Source organism: Erpetoichthys calabaricus, chromosome 11 (genome assembly GCF_900747795.2).
Source record: "Erpetoichthys calabaricus chromosome 11, fErpCal1.3, whole genome shotgun sequence".
Taxonomy (NCBI): domain Eukaryota; kingdom Metazoa; phylum Chordata; class Cladistia; order Polypteriformes; family Polypteridae; genus Erpetoichthys; species Erpetoichthys calabaricus.
Window position 1 is genome coordinate 20925046 of NC_041404.2, and position 16659 is coordinate 20941704.

Sequence of the window (16659 nt, forward strand, 5' to 3'; positions counted from 1 at the left end):
ATCCATATAGCAATGAAAAAATATAAAATAATCTGTTCAAACTTGTCAAGTGATCCCAGGAAAGCACATCAGTAATAATAGAATGAAACTGAAGAATGATACACAAGGCAATTAATCGATGAGGAAGCTGATGACACAGACATTTTAAAATATGAGGCTATTGTGCTGTCTTGAAAGTTAGTTAATTAGCTATGATCTTCTGCTCTTTGTATTTCTATTGTAAAGTCTTCTGTTAGACTGCAGTTCTCTCTATATAAATGGAAGAAAGGGGCAAGGGTAAGAATGAATTAAGACAGTGAGAAAAGGATGAAGGTGTCATGGAAAGATAGAACTAGAGAATGAACACCAGAGAGAGAGACAATAAAATGGTGAAGGCATCCAAAACTGGTGAAGGTAGCCCCCGGGATCACTGACACTGCTCAAAGCAATATGCCAGAGAATTAATACAAAGCCATCAAGGCCCAGGTTCAAGGACAAAACTTCAATGGACGAAATCGTGACTGAGATCAGCTATATGTGTATGGTCTAGTTCAGGGGTGGGCAAATTCATTCCTGGAGGGCCGCAGTGGCTGCGGGTTTTTGTTCCAACCCAGTTGCTTAATTAGAAAACAATCCTTGCCAATAATTACATTTCATGGCTTGTTAGTGCTTTAACTCTGCTATGTCAAGTCATTCTCATATCCTAGATTTTTTTTTTCCATTCTAAGGATATCATCCAAATACTTTGAAGTGTAAAACGGATGGGTAATTCTCAATCCTTCACTTTTTTCTCTTCTCTTTCCTTCCAAGTATTTAATTAAACCAAATAGTGCACGATAAATACACACAGGTGTAAAGGGTAACAAGCAAAATGGATAACTGCTGGTTTCTTTTGTCATTTGCATCTTATTGATAATAAGGAGCAATTAAAAACCAAGAATGCAGCTGTTTAAGACTTAAATAAGCAAAAAGGGTTCATAATCTTAATGATGAAGATAACTAAAATGAAGCAGAAGAATTTCTAGAGCAATAAGTGCTTCTTATTAAGCAAATGGGTTGGAACAAAAACCTGCAGCCACTGTGGCCCTCCAGGAATGAATTTGCCCACCCCTGGTCTAGTTAACACAATTCATTGGTACGATATTATGATTTTCGTAAGAAAAAGAGGAGTAGGAACTGGATATATTGTTATGGACAAATAAAGACATGGGCATTTGTAAATAGACTATTTTGAGTCACTCAGGATTCTCATGAGCTTTTGTTATCATATCCAAGAGAAGTCTCCAATATTAGCCATGAGTAGACTAAGAAGGTGCTTTTGACCTCCATGAAGACATTACTTTAGGCTAGCTCATATTAGAGTTGATGCATGTGGGGAACCCCCCACCCCCGAAAAAGTCCTCATGAGCAGACAATGCCAAATCTCTTCTCTTCCTATTCTCAGTCTGAAATCTATACATCTCTCACTCTTTTCTCTTAACCGCTTCTGACCTTGGTCCCCACAGAGTTTATTTCTCTTGTTACCTGCAGTGTCCTTCTAGCACAGACAGTCCCTGTCTTCAAAAATAGTGTAACAATCCAGCCATCAGCCACTTAGACACTGAACTTACAAAATGTTTGTTTCAATCCTTATAGCTAGGCATGGCTCGAGATGACACTTTAGACTTCACAACTTTCAGTCTCATGTGTATATTCCCAAGTGGTGTATAGCATGAAGCTACGCAACAGATGGAAATAAATGTGGTGAATATGTAAAATCTTCCATTTTTCAAATGCAAAGTGTTTATATTTTATTTTAATTATTTTGCTCAAAAGATCCAGGTTAGGAGCATGTGCTGGTAGCATGTTGCTGCACTCACCACATGCCAAACCACCTGGATTGGAACCCGAGTGTAGTAGAAGAACAGGATGAATTAAATTTACAGGACTTTAATTACAAACATTGCAAGCATCCTTTTGTATTGTACTAGTACTAGTAATTTATGCATTTGTTCCAGTCAGTTTCTTTTTCAGTTGCTTTATGACCTGGGAATGGGAAATAAGTACAGATATGACAACCAGTTTTGATTAAATTACAACCAGTGAACAGATGGATGCTGTAGGATTAGGAATAATCAAATTAGTTTACACTTTAAGAAAGGAAGGAGTGAAAAAGTATTTAATGGTCAAACACTTTGATCAGACTCATTTGTCATCAGGACAACATAGCCAATCAAATATGTATAATGCCACAAGTCCTGAAACCCCACATGTGTATTTTAACATAAATATGGCTCTTCTGATTGACCAAAAAGCAAGAAGAAAAGAACAATGACATACAAAGCATCTGATTTGGACATCAGAAAATGTGACCTATAAATAACACTGTGCGCAAAACCAAAAGTTGTTCAGGACATTAACCCCTTGACACTTCTGATTTACAGTAAACTTTTCTAAGTCAGTTTATATCCAGATCTATTTTTATTTTCTTTTATCTGATATCATTAAACATTAATAAATACCACTTTGATTTTTATGTTTTCTATACTGTCTTTTATCTATAGTGATTGAAATAATAAAAGGTACAAGTGTTAGTTAGATCACTACTTTATCTATCATTCACGGGCTACTTAGGTCACACCTCAATAATTACAACAACTGTAGTAAAAGCAAGACATAGTTTGGTTAGCAAGTAGCATAAAACCATAAAAGACAGTGAATCCCTATATGGAGAATCTTATGCAGAATATTGCAGAGTGACTGGCAAATGGTACCACTCAAGACTTTGTCTGGCTATGATCTATATTTGTATATGTGTGTAGCTGTTTCCTTTGTGGAATATTGCAGAGTGACTGGCAATATAGCAGTTATGTTTTTTGATTTCTCCAGTGCATTCAATACCATCCAGCCATCCCTGTTAAGGAGCCAACTCAGACATATGCAGTTGGATGAACCTATGGTGTCCTGGATAATGGACAATCTGTCAGCCACACTGCAGTTTGTGAGACTCAAGGAAAATTCCTGTCTCCTTCTTCACTTCAGACTATAAATATAACACCAGGTCATGTCACTTGCCAAAATTCTTAAATGATTCTGCTCTTATGGGGTGTATTGATAAAGGGGATGATACAGAATATAGAAGTCAAGTAAAGAAGTCTTTTTCTTGGTGTAAAGAGAATTGTCTGCATATTAACATCAGCAAAAACAAAGAACAGATTATTGATTTTCGCCACACCAAGGAGCCTCTATGTTCGGTCCACTCCTAAAATACTTTGAAGTCCACATTAATGACAGGTTGGACTGTTCTCGGAACATAGAGGAACAATATAAGAAAGAGCACAGAAGGCTTTTTTTCCTTAGGAGACTGTTTTCCTGTATTGTGAGTACAGTAATCCCTCGCTATATCGCACTTCGCCTTTCGCGGCTTCACTCCATCGCGGATTTTATATGTAAGCATATTTAAATATATATCGCGGATTTTTCGCTGCTTCGCGGGTTTCTGCGGACAATGGGTCTTTTAATTTCTGGAACATGCTTCCTCAGTTGGTTTGCCAAGTTGATTTCATACAAGGGACGTTATTGGCAGATGGCTGAGAAGCTACCCAGCTTACTTTTCTCTCTCTCTCTTGCGCTGACTCTCTCTGATCCTGACGTAGGAGGTGTGAGCAGGGGGGCTGTTCGCACACCTAGACTATACGGACACTCGTCTAAAAATGCTGAAAGATTATCTTTACGTTGCTACCTTCTCTGTGCAGCTGCTTCATGAAGCGACATACTGCAAGGTGCTTCGCATACTTAAAATCAATACGTGCCCTTTGAGCTTTTTTCTCTGTCTCTCTCTCTCTCTCTCTCTCCCTGCTCCTGACGGAGGGGGTGTGAGCTGCCGCCTTCAACAGCTTTGTGCCGCGGTGCTTCGCATACTTAAAAGCCAAACAGCCCTATTGATTGTTTGCTTCACTCCTTTGAAGAGGAAGATATGTTTGCATTCTTTTAATTGTGAGACGGAACTGTCATCTCTGTCTTGTCATGGAGCACAGTTTAAACTTTTGAAAAAGAGACAAATGTTTGTTTGCAGTGTTTGAATAACGTTCCTGTCTCTCTACAACCTCCTGTGTTTCTGCGCAAATCTGTGACCCAAGCATGACAATATAAAAATAACCATATAAACATATGGTTTCTACTTCGCGGATTTTCTTATTTCGCGGGTGGCTCTGGAACGCAACCCCCACGATGGAGGAGGGATTACTGTAGTGACATCCTTCACATCTTCTACAACACTGATGGCCAGTGTAATTTTGTATGCTGTGGTGTGCTGGGCTTGTAACATCACTTCAAGAGAGGCCCAGCGGATCAATAAGCTAATTGAAAGGGCAGGCTCAGTTATAGGATGCACTCTGGACCTCCTGGCAGTCGTAATGAGGGACAGAATGAAAACAAAACTGAGTGCCATAATGAACAATGCTGCACATCCACACTAACACTGAGGACTTTCAGCCAATTAATTATTCAGCAGAAGTGTGTGAAGAATCGCTACTGGGTCTCCTTTATACCAACAGTAATATGCCTGCATAATGCCTCACTGGGGCCACGACAACCAAGTTAGAAGTATTATTTCTTCTTAATTTTCTTCTTTGTTCAGTCCAAAGTGTTAGTGTGTTTATTTATTTAATTAATTATTTTTGTATTTATCTACCTATTTATGTATTTATTTATTTAAGGAGCTTCTGTAAAAAACCAAATCTTCTCCGGGTGACAAATAAGGTTCAATCGTTCATTCGTTCGTTCGTTCTATCACCACTTTAGACTTTGTCTAGATAGGATCGCTATGTGTGTGTGTGTGCGTGTGTCTGTGTGTGTGAGAGTAGATGAACCCAATACATATTCCTGGTAAGTCTCACAGACTTCATGATAATACAGTGTAGATAGTAATAAACACACACCAGAAACTCAGCTTTGAACAATGCACATAACGAATACAGATTTTAAAGCTGATGCAAATGCGGATACTTACAACAATATGACAGCTTTCATTTTCATAGCACATTTCGGCATGCAATCATGTATGACATTTCCTTCATCTCCATCATTTGGCAAACTTTAGATAGATATTTTTAGTATTTATTTATCGTTGCCAGTTTTTCAGATGGTCAAGCACAGGTCACTTAGCCTACAGCAGTCTTTAAAGCAAAATTTTAAGTAAACGTTCTTGATACAGAAAAGCAACGAAAAAATAATTCTCAATGAAAACAGAGTGTTTAGTCAGAACATTGCGTATAAGAAAGTATTTTCTACTTAAATATATTATTTAATTCAGTAGGAATTAACGTAAGCATGCAAGTATAAATACAATAAGCATGTAATCATACAAGTTACATGTATACGTAGAGGTACACAAGCATAAAAGTTATTTATCCATTATGTTATCCTTCTTTTGCACTTTCAGCCATAAGTGCAGTGCACATGTCCAACAGTACAGCACTAGGATGTGCTGCTATGGCAAGTACAAAATTATTTACACTCAATTAAAGGTGAACAGCAAAGAGTAAAATCGAGTTAAATAAACAGGACATATCTTCAACTTTCTTACATCTGCATGGCCTTACAAAATAAAAAAACAGCATGGAATACTTTAATGTCTGAATTTCTAACTGAACATATTTTGCTGCCCAAATAAGTAAAGAAAACTTAGAACATTAGAACCATTTTAAAGAGAATGGATCATTTGACCACAAACATTAATTAAGTGTGCTCACCTAATCTCTCCAAAATTACCCCTGTGTAGAAAAATCTGAAAGGAAAGTTATTGATTGAATAACCCAAATTTATTGACTGATTGATAAATACTACTGAACCCCACCTTTCAGTTTAAACTCAGAGCAAATTATTTATCCAGATGATGAAAGCATCCAGCTGACTAATATATACAAGTTATGCTTTAGTTGAAGTTCTGCCTTTTATTTACAGAGGGGCTGCGGCTCACCTATGAGCAGAGTGCTTTATCTTACCATATGGAGACTAATGAAGCTCACAACACATTTGTAACGCAGCTCATCCTCTGACATCAAGTTATGTATGGGGATGTTGAGCTGCCACAGTGATAAATCAATTGCAGTCACTTAATGTATGGTTGCTCTCTAATTTAACAGAAATGATGCCAGTGCAAGGGAAATTTTAAATGCAAAAAGCAAATTTACTGCCACCTTATTTGCATATTTGTGCCGCATCCACTTAAAGCATTACCCCCATATGAAGCCAATTTGAAGTCACTAGTTAACTTAATAAGAGTGTGGTTAGGATGAGAAGAACGGCCAGAGTGCCCAGAGAAAAGCCCATATTGACACAGGGAAAACCTGCAAACTACCCACTGACAGTAACCAGTCCCATTATTGAACCCAAGACCAGGAACTCAGAACTAACTCTTGCACCACCTTGCCTCAACACAATAGGGGTGTTGTATAGTAACCAATGCAAACATTCACATCGAATTTGGGATAATTTAAGAGTACAGGAGAAGACAAATACACAATGTATGTAAACTCTATACAGCCTATCCATGATAAAGACTGCTGGACCATCAAGGTGAAGTACAGTTCAGAATTGCAGTATAAGTGTTCACTTAAACACAGTGTGTGCGTAGTACTGGTTTAATCTTTTACTGTATTCACATTATTACAACTATTTTTATATTTAGTCAGCAGAGCTATGTATTAGGGCTGATTTGAAATTAACAGTATACTATAGCTAAGTGTGCTACCAGAAACCGTGAGCAGTGAACATCAAAAATATTAATAAGCACAAACGTGCAGTAGCACCACAAATATGTTAAAATAAAAAAAATGAAAACAATTACTGTAGGGATGTTAAAATATCCTGACAGACCCTATCAATGAACTAAGTAAAATAAAATACCAAAGGCTCTTCATTAAGTTGGTTTCATTAAAAACTTGTTTCACCCATCTAACCCAGTGTTGTCAGCATAAGCACAATTCTACTATAACTTGTCAAAAGTTTTGAAAACAATTGTGATAATTAGTGATGACGGAAAACGACTCTTGTAAAATTTAATTTGTTTGGAAAATATTTGCAAAACAAATTGTGTTTTTTAACCAGTGGAATTCTTGCCACTACCCTCAAGTATTTTCATCTGACCTGATCCATGTGCAGAACCATGGAAAATATATTCTAGTGCAGAGCATGGAAAAAGGGGTGTGGCTAAGAGAGAAGCTACCTATAAGCACTTCTGCATTGCTAAAACAAATTGGCCTGGGTGCATGACCACCAGGAATGGCCCTCGGCGAGACTCTGGAAGGATCTTGATTTGTAACAATTTACAGAGACTTCGGTTAAATTCTTGAATAAAAGCACACTTGTGTTGTTTTACAGTACGTATACCTTTTGTGAAAGTGCTTATTTGATATTTGGACTTCAGTCTTCACACATTATGCACTTCATGTCAGCATTTTGTCATTGGTACTAAAACATGAAAAAAGTTTGTGTTTTAGGTATGTGTTCAACATTTCTTGCCTCACATTTCCTGTCATCCTACACTTACATAGATCGTTGTAGACATGGAACACACACGAAATGCCTGTGTTCCAAATAACAATATATTATTTACACTATTCAACTCCAGATAAACAAGGCTTGAGCTGGGAGAGCTTTTTGCCTGAGTTGAGCTCTGTCTGTAGGGGGGATGGGATAGCAGGCTGCTTGTGCTGAATGACACATTTACAAAACAAAAGACGCTGATGGAGAGGTGCGAAGGAATTTAAGGTGGGCCGGGATTAGCTTCAGGGATACTAGTGCTTCAGGAATACTAGTGTTAAGCAAATGGAGATTGAGAGGTGACATAATCAAATTAAATTAGTACAATGGATCCCAGCTGTTACATTAAAATAAATTCTTAAGTTTGAACACAGGGACATGATTGGCCACTTGTTAAGGGCAGATATCACACAAATGACAGAACGTTTTTCTTCATATATTTTCTTATGTCTTTCTTGTTCAATTTTGGAGTTCTTGAGGTATATTAATGTTACTTTTGTTTATTGTCTACTTTGTTTTGTATGTCTTTGTTATGTCCCATGTGTTTTATGTGTGGCCTCCAAGAGGCTGGGGGACCTGCCAATCACCTCTACCCTATAGATCCAATGAGTCTTTTACAGTTCCTGGAGGTTCATTTTGAATGTGCTAGGGAGTTGGTGAGTGTTGCTTGTGTTTTTGCTGTGCTTTTGCTATTTTGTTTTATTTGATTTTTTGTGTTTAGCCTGGGTTTTTGAAGGTATTTCCTTCTAGTGGGCATTTTTGGAAGTGCTTTTGGCACTAACATGCTTTGGTACTCTCAGTCGTAACACAAACAACTGTAGATACATGTAATAAACTGCCAAGTAGTGTGGTGGAGAGCATGATGTTAGGGAACTTAAAATCTCAACTTTGTGATATCCCGGGCAATCTAATTAGGATGGGTGAGCTTGTTGGTTTTAATAGCCTTCCTGTATCTGAATTGTTCAAATTTCTAAAAAAAAAAAAAAAAAAAAAAAACCATAAATGTCACATGCAAATTCATGAAACTTTTTGGAAATTGAAACTCTATTGTTTTGCACATCACTAGTGACAAAATAAATTAGGCACAATATAAACATGACAAAACTGGTAAAAAAAAACAATGTGCAAAATCACAGGAAAAAGGGGTGCAAAATAGCTACCACATATCAGAATTTTGAACTTAAATCGTAACATTTAAATTTTTATATTTTGTTTTTTTGATTTTGCAGTATCTTTAAATATTTTTCCCTATATTTTAGCTCCTTTTACAATGCAAGTTTGCTGAGTTTGTTTCTTCATTGCAGCCTACTATTTGTGGCAGTGGTTACCCATTGCCAGCCTAGAGATGTTGGTGTACTGGCATGCTAGTTGTGTCTTTGCCACTGGCGTGTTTAAGATAGTGGCTAAAGAAAGAAGACTTTGTGCTTATTGATTTTGTTAAGGAATGGCTTCTGATTAGATTCTTGACATTTTACATTGATTTTTGACGTCAGTTTCTATTTGTATCTCTTCCTCTCCTTGTTGATATTTTTTTACCTTGGTTTTTCCGTGCCAGAATTTTTGATTTTGTATGTTTTTTGTCTCTTTTGATTATGCTAAATATACTTGTTATTTGATGTACTCTGTAATTTAAAAGTTATAAAAACTTACATTCTATAACCATTTCTAAAACTTGAAGTATATACATAGGCAAAATGGTGGCGTCGAGGGCTGCTGCTGCTGTCTCTCAGCTTAGGATACTTGCATTCAATTCCCAATCTAATTACTAATAGTGTAGACTGTCCATGTTCACCCTGTGTTCACATGGCTTTTCTCTTAATACACTTATTTGTAAATGTGGACTGAAAATTGGTCCTGTGTGAGTAAATGTAAGTGTGTTTGAATATGCCCCTGTAGACCTTGTGTCCCATCCAAGGTGGGCTTGTGCCTTGTGTCTAAAGCTTCTGTAATATTTGTTTACTTTCTGTAATATTCCATATATAAAAAGCAGATGTTTTGACTAAAATATTCACATTTTCTTATCTTGGGAGGCAGCCTCAACAGCACGACCCACATCTGGTAAAAGTGGCAATCCTGATTTGATTAGAGTGAAGCAAAGAGTATGGATTCCTTGAAAACAATCCTAGGAGGCTGCTCACAGCAGTAATCAAAAGACCATGCAAAACACACACAAAAAGATTCAAACTTAAGGAAATCAATAGTCAAGCTAATGATGAAAATAAATCAGAATATAAAGAAAATTGAGCAAGAAACCTTTTGAATACTGCAAATGTATACTGGAGAGAATGGAGAACAATCTTTAGGACAGCTTGGAGAAAATGGAGAATGGTACTGAGTGGGTAACTGAGGGTGAGAGGAGTGGGGTCAAGAGTGAATCTAATCTAAAGGACATAATTTGAATAATGAATTTTTAGTGTGGTTTAAAATTACAAACCTTAACTTTTCCTGTGATATATGTGATTGATTGCATTTTAAGTTATAAATCGTAAGTTTTCCTGTGATATATGAGATTGGTTGCATTTCTGATTGGACTAACCCTTTGTTAAATTTTTTGTTTATTGCAATTTGTGTTTGATTGTTATGACACATCCTTTGTAATGGACATTTTTGTAAATACACTGCTCAAAATAATTAAGGGAACACTCAGATCATCACAGTCTAACACAAAATCAATTAAGCTTCAGGGATATCAATCTATTCAGTTAGGAAGCATAAGTGATTGTGAATCAAAGTCACCTGCTTTGGTGCAAATGAAAGTAACAACAGATACACGGGAGAGGCAACAGCAAGACAACCAAAAAAAATTTAATGCTTTTACAGGCAGTGGCCACAGACAATTGCTCTATCTTATTCTTTCCTAGCAGTTTCTTCTCTAATTTTGCATTTTGCTAGTGTCCTTGCCACTACTGGTAACATGAGGCAGTACCTGAGGCTGTTTCAAGTTCCACAGGTAGTCCAGTTCCTTCAGGATGGCACATCCATACGTGTTGTCAAGATCATTGAGAAAATACTAAGAGATGGGTCATTAAAAGAGGACAGCTGGAGAGAGCTGTAGAAGGGCATCAACCCAGTAGCAGAACTGGTATCTGCTCCTTTGTGTGAGGAGGAACAGCAGGAGCACTGCCAGAGCCCTACAAAATGACCTGCAGCCGGCTACTGGTGTGCATGTTTCTGACCAAACTGTCAGAAATAGACTCCATGAAGGTGACATGAAGGCCTGACGTCCTCTAGTGGGAACTGTGCTCACCTGTCCCAATTGAACACTGACCTCTTAAATGGAAGCTGTTTATATAGGAGAGAAAGCAGAAAGGACAAACCTGATGAGGTTCAATACCGGAAATGACATTAGTAGTCTTCTTGAGATTTCTCCTACATTCTAAAGTAAATGGAAAATGTAGTTGTGGCACTGTCACACCAAAAACTTTTCCCATATTTTAGTTGACTCAACATCCATTAAACCCTCTCATTGCCTTGCAGTGACCATTCTTACATTTTCAGATACGTGGTAAGTGATATTCATTTCAGTTTGTCCTTCTCATTATTCAAACAAACCCTTAACCATTACTCATGGTGCGGTCACTGAATTATTTCTGTCCATAACCCAAGTTTCTGTTTCTTCTCTTTATTCCTGGAAGTTAGAAACTTTTGCTACAATCTTTTTCTGTAATGTGTCTATTAATTTTTGTGTTTTCTTATATTAAAAATCTCTTACAATAGCAACATATTTTTCTCCTACTTTTACTAATGTTATTTTATGCTTTAAGATTGCATACATGTTAAGCAACAATGAAACAAAGCACTACCAAAGCTCTGTACATTGCATTGTGATGAAAAAAATATAAGTTGTTGCTTCTTACATTCTGGTAAAAATGAAACTATGAAAATATGCAAACAATAATAATAACTTTATTTATTTAGCACCTTATCGTACATTTACATGCAACTCAAGGTGCTTTCCAAAGAGTAATCAACAAAAACAATAAAGATATACCATAGCTACTTGGATATTATCATTAGTTAATCAGAAACTCAATCTTGGCATTGTTAAACAAAATTTAAACACTAAAGTGCAAAACAAACATTCTCACTCATCAGTTTTCGAATTAAAAGCTTTACACATACTGTAAAGAAGGCAAGAGAAAAACCAGATCTAATTTACATATTGTCACACACATGCGCTTACGAGGCAACCAACAAGTTCTGAGGTGAGTGAACTATTGCGAGAAAAGGGGGTAATATCAAATATTAACGCTTATATCCTTCTTTCACTAGAGTGGTCGAAGAAAAGTCATAAAATAATTCACTCACCTTCAACAGTTCCAGATTCCCAATGGCTACCATTCCATTTCATCACTTCCACCTCTGAATCCCGAAGATGGCGTCACTTCCGGTGCCCGTTGATGACTTCACTTCTGACCATACCTCATGACATCACTTCTGATGACATCACTTCAGACAACATCACATCTGGTCGCCTCCTGATGACGTCACTTCCATCTCCCAGTTATGATGCCATTTCCACTAATACTTCCTTCCGGTCGCCATTTTCTATAAATACTTATCTCCAGCTTCTGTTGAACATCAAATGTTAGAATTTTGATCACTTTTTTTTGCTTATTTTTTGTGCAAGATCGACGGACATTATAAGGGGAAAATTACCTAACTCTTTTTTGAGTCTCTTGTTCAATCATTTTCCTACAATATATATAGAAATAAATATATGTACAGTATATATCTAAATTTGACACATTAGGTAGAAACAGTTTGATCTTATCAAGCTCAGTGAAAAGATACAAAGCCAACCAAGGTGTTAAAGGTGTTGGAATTCTCTCCACATAGTGAAATCTCCTTATGTAGCCATCAAGTTTATGTATATAAACAAAGTTAAACATGTCTATCTGTATGCCTGTCTGAGCATGGTTCAACTGATTTACATTAAATTTGTTATGTATATTGATCTTTGCCCCAGTCAGTGTATAGGCTACTTCTAGAGTGGCTCTAGGGTGGCTTCTTTGAGAAATCTTCCTCTGCGTCACATTATTGTCTTACATTTTCAGACCGCATACAAACAGATTGCCATAAAAGTTTAAGGATTAATTAAAGGTAGACCTACTTTTAAAACATTACCTTGGTACAGCCTCCTGTGGGGCAAACTCACAGGTTTCAACAGTTATACATTTTCGTTGTCAGATTTAGCAATTTACGTCGCAGTGAATAAAGTCAGTATGCTTTTCTACTTCCGTCTCCTTTTTTTAAATCATTTTCAGATAATATGCCTTCTAGAAAGAGAACCCATTTAAATCCAAGATCTGCTGATGCCAGAAGAAAATGTCTGATGTGGGATTCTGAAAGCCAAGAAACGTGAAGCAACTGTTCAGCTAAAAGAGGAATGCTCAAGAAAGAGAGGCAGAAAGCAGGTTCACCAATCATGCTGCTGAAAAACCTTGGCCCACTTGAAGTCTGCGTTGGGACTAGATTGAAAGTTAAAGTTATTCTCAGCCATATAATAGAGGCTGAAATATTGGCAGGCAACAGTGCAGGTGAAAGTGATTTCATCCCAAGAATACCTCTAATTTCCCAATAATTATTTCATTCTCTTTTAAACGTCTGCAATCTCCTGTTTATGTCTGCTTTGCTATGACCATAAACAAATCACAAGGTCAGACACTGAAAATTGCAGGCATTGATTTAAGAACAGATTGCTTCTCTCAAGGGCAGTTTTACATCGCTTTCTCACAAGTGGGGTCAAACTCGTCTTTGCTAATATATACTCCATGAAATGCAAGAAAAAAATGCTGTTTATAACAATGCAATTGGTTGACATCTGATATTGATTTACCTCAGATGACTTTTATATAAATAACAGTATATTTACTATTTCAATTTAATTTTTAGTTTTCTGTAAATGTAACATTGATACACTTTATAAAGTGGAGTATGTATGTATTTTTTTCAAGAAATTAAATCAAATTGGGTAGTAAAGTAGTAATCTACTCATCATAGAGGGGTAACTCAGTTAGCTTATAAAATGACTAAGAAAGGTAAAATGAGACTTGCAGATCCCCAACATCCCCCAACGGTTGTTTCCCTGAACTGTTAATCTTTCTTTCTTTATCCTGTATTTCCAAATTTATTTGCATAATCTTGGGGAAGCAAACACAGTGGTATTAGAAACCAAAGGCTTCAAAGGAGAAACACAGGAGAATGGAAACAACTATAGTGCACAAGGAAGAGATTAATGAACACATTTGTGTGGAAATAGAAAATGGGAGGCCCATTTTATTGACAAAGAACCAAAGGACTCGAACAAAGACTTAACATTAGAAGAACTGAAAAACTCGAGCCCAGTCTTAACACTAAACTCTACCTTTGGACAATGTGTTTTGTTTACAGCTAGAATCTTAAAATTCAGATATGACCTGAATAGACAAACAGATTTTCTATAGCAGAATTTGTTTTGTTTTTACAGAGAGTGGCAAAGAATCAAATAACAAAAAGGGAACTCAAAAAAAAAAAAAATCACTTTCACAATATAAAATTCCAGCACAAAGCATTTAACTATGTAGGTAAATCATTAAATGTCAGAACTGAGCAGGCTTTCATCTAATGTTTATTTCAATTGTATTTTTTACATTCTTCATTTTCTGTTTTAATGTCTTGTTAATATAGCGATTTAGTGCTGTGCTGCCATAAACAAAAGCATGACCATGTCCTCACTGAATGACTGAGCATCATGACCTCTAGTGATGGTGTTACCATCAGAAAGAAAATGCATTTCACAATCAAGCCAACATAAAATAAAGTTATGAGTTTATTACAGTTGATGCAATGTTCAGAAAGTAATAATTGTCTTTAAGACTTCTTATAGAGCCAGAAAAAGTCTAGGGTGGCTTTTCTACCTCCTTTCAGCCTCCTTTTCCTTATTATCTTCTTCCCACTGTAAACACAAGGTGCTTCTCCTCTATTCACTGTGGGAAGTGAACTTCCCTATTTTGCTATAGTTCTCCCTCTTATCCAGGGGTCCTAGTTCAGGTGGTCAGCAGGGATGGTCCCCCGTGCTGTTTCCAAGGACCATATATAGCGAGTCTTTGCTTGGGATGACCCATCAACTGTCCTGGGCAATCGACCACTTCTACTTGCAAAAAACAGAGAACATGCTTTGAGCCTCCATACTTTTTCCTGTTCCCATGTAAGAACCTTACAGAAAGATGAAGCAAATGATGACAACGCATTAACAATTGATTCCATAATTTCTAATACCCTAGACCCCATTTATGGGCATAGGTTCATTATTTCACCAGGCTAGCCTTTTGTCTGTAACACTGAACATTTATGTTTAAGATTGCTCTCTGAACCACACTACATCCATAATACTTCATTAAACTATCATTAACAATATTCACCTGTTATAGGAAAATTGCCTATACGCATAACTCTACAAGAATAATCTCTTCCAATTGTGATTTTAATTCACTGACAAAAATATACATGCATTCTTAATATTTCTTACTTGTAATGTGGAGACATTTTGAGAGGTAAATCAATAACACCTGTAACAGAATAGAGGCACTGTCGACCCCTTGAACCCTCAGACCAAACGTCAGACACCAGATAAATGTCCAATTATTATTTATTTTATAATAATAATGTGCACCAAGCACCCTCCACTCCACTATACTCATAAATAAACAAATCAATAATAATCCTCCACACTCCCAGACGCGTTGCCACCCTTCCACCCAGCTCAGCTCGTCTTCTGGGATCTCCCATAGTCCTTTTATAGTCCTTGACCTGGAAGTGTTTGTCCCTCAGTCCATGTGACTTTCTATCACTTCCGGGTCAGGTAAAACCTCTTTTCTTCATCCCGGAAGCACGTTGTTTCTTCTGTCCATGTGACTGGGACGTACTTCCGGGGTGTAGGGAAAATAGTACCTGGGCCTCCCTGCAGTGTCCCCTTGTGGCCCCCATGGTATCCAGCAGGGCTGTGAAGGAAAACTCCAATATCCTTGATGCCCTGCTGGAATTCGGGAGACCTCCATGCTGCAAGGAGGGCTCCATCTGGCGGCCTGAGGGTATTGGCCGGGATGAATGGCCGGCCATATCTCACACACCCTAGAGGCTATCACCTAAGTCATGACTTATGTCCTAACTCAAAAGTATTTAAATACTGTTATTAATGCTTCTGTGTTGTCATGTTTTTTATAAGGTCAGCATTCAGCTTGCTTTCTTATTTTAACAACCTGTGTGCTGCTACTGTTTTTAGCACAAATGTCCAAAATAATGTCCACAGACGTCAATAAAGCACAAGAAGTTGAAGATAGCAAGTCTGTCCAGTTATCCAAAATGAATAAAAAATTTGCAACATCAGACACGTTTTTTCAGACAGGTATTCTTTTTTGTTAGTTACCTAATGTAGCATAACATTCTTAAATTTCCTTAATCCAATCCAGGATGGAAGGGCACAAGAGCCTATTCCAGCAACCTTGATTATAAAGCAAAAAGGTAATATTCAAGATTTATCAAGGTTTACAAGAAAATCTCCTCATCAATTTCTTTACACAACTGGCAAACAGTATTCTTGTGTCCACCATCAGAAAAGGAGTACACTTTTATACTTAAAGAAAATACACTGCACCTCAGTCGGTGTTGTATATATAGTTAAACTTTAACACTATTATTATTATTTACTTGCCTCTCACAAATTATTGACAGTAGTTACAATGACAACAACTTTCAATACAATACTGATAGCAAAAAAACACCGTACATTACAAACAATATCAGACAAACTGCAGGTGAAAAACACAACAGGTTCACTAAAGCAGTTGTCAGTATACATGTCTGTTGAACAGATTAATTACCTGAGGATAGAAACTGTCACTGAATCTAACAGGGTGCCATACCAGGAAGAAATGCAACCAATAGTTAATATATAATAATTTTCTACAACTTGTCACAACTATGTGTGTATATATATATTTCTGTCTGTCTGTATGTCTGTCCACTTTTCATACTACTTAGATTTAGATCAGGTTGATTTCTATAATTTGCTCGAACATTCTGGTTGATTTTGTGACCACTCTCATCGTGCCAAGTATCATAGTTCACTTACGGTACCGATTTATTTGCATGAATCCAAGAGGCACGCAGTGGGCC